This window comes from Ambystoma mexicanum, chromosome 6q, assembly GCF_040938575.1.
Source record: "Ambystoma mexicanum isolate Mex_15411 chromosome 6q, UKY_AmexF1_1, whole genome shotgun sequence".
Taxonomy (NCBI): domain Eukaryota; kingdom Metazoa; phylum Chordata; class Amphibia; order Caudata; family Ambystomatidae; genus Ambystoma; species Ambystoma mexicanum.
The window spans coordinates 482561952-482563269 of record NC_090937.1 but is presented as its reverse complement, the minus strand read 5'-3'; the positions used below and the strand labels follow the sequence as shown (position 1 = coordinate 482563269).

At 38.3% G+C, this 1318-nt stretch overlaps 1 long non-coding RNA gene across 1 annotated transcript; it reads left to right on the top strand.

The window, feature by feature from the left end:
• Positions 1 to 331: 331 nt before the first annotated feature.
• Positions 332 to 929, top strand: LOC138515528 (uncharacterized). Its single transcript, XR_011282051.1, has 3 exons — positions 332 to 459; positions 556 to 694; positions 818 to 929. It is a non-coding gene; the product is annotated as an uncharacterized lncRNA (long non-coding RNA).
• Positions 930 to 1318: the final 389 nt, after the last annotated feature.

Sequence of the window (1318 nt, the reverse complement as noted above, 5' to 3'; positions counted from 1 at the left end):
TTTCAGGCCCAATGAAATGGCGAGTTAGGCCTCCTGCCCTCTTTAGGCTATATGAACATTCGTGCTCGCTTTGCAGAGTGTTGCGAGAGGTTTTCAAGAAAGGCTGTTCCCCTCGTACATCTGCAGTATACTTTGGTCAAGTCGTTATAGGTAAGACGCGATTTTCTCGTGGGTTCTTTCCTTAACACAGTTTAGTGTTTACTGCATATATCCGTCCATTCTTCTAACACGATTTCTCGTGGGTTCTTTCTTAAACACAGTTTAGTGTTTACAGTATATATCTGTTCATCCCTCTAACACTTTTTCATCATTTTCTATTTTTCAGAGGCTGTACACCTTTTATGCCAGTGATATGGGACCACACTAGCCTACCCGACGCATGTGCTCTCCGCACTATATACTCCGCAGACTGCACCTTTCAACTGTGCATGCTATCTAGTTACAGGATTTAATCCACATGTGAGTACATACCTCTACACTCCTCTCCCCATTTGGATAACCTCTATTTGTACTTTTCCTCACTTTTATTCTGATAAGTTCCCCCTTCCCTTTCAGTTGTTGTTTTTTCCAACCTGACCCGATGCAGTTACACCAAGGGCCCTGTTGGTTCCGCTCTTCAGGCATTACTGTTGTGGGCCCCTGAGCCCGTTTTCACGCCTGTATTTCTAACTTTTCCACAGCCTACAAAATTGAGGTAATTGATTTCCTAATTTATTCTCTTTTAAACAACAAGGGCAACTTTACTCAAATTTTGGAGTTCACTCCTATTATGCTTTTAAATTTAATTCCATTTTCTTTCATGTCTGCTTCCCCACAGGGTTAAACTGTTGTGAGGTTCTTTCGCCCTGAGGAAGGCAACTTTCAACTATGTAAAGAAACTATGGCCAGACAGGCGGCATTTCAGCCGAAACGTTGTTGTGATGATGTCAACCTTGATTTTTCTTTAAATTTTTTTTTGACACCTACACGTAGGATGACCTGTCAGTAGGAATATTGGAGTTAGAGTTTGAGAGGATACGGTTGTTCTGTGTAGAGAAGGAAGAATTTTTTTACCTTAAGAACCGTCTATATATCTTCTCTCCACTAGTACTCCATTCCTTTTTTATTTCTTCTTTGTGACTTTACAACAAAGAAGAACCTACTTTAAAAAATATTTTTTTCTGTTTCTCATAAAAAGAATAATTGATTGTTTTCTGTTCTTTAAACAAAATTGTGAATTACAACTGTGAGTGTTTTAACAATTTCTGTTATACTTCTTTGTTATTACAACCTTTATGCTCATCAGGATTTTCTTTGTCTAAATAATAAATATTTCAAT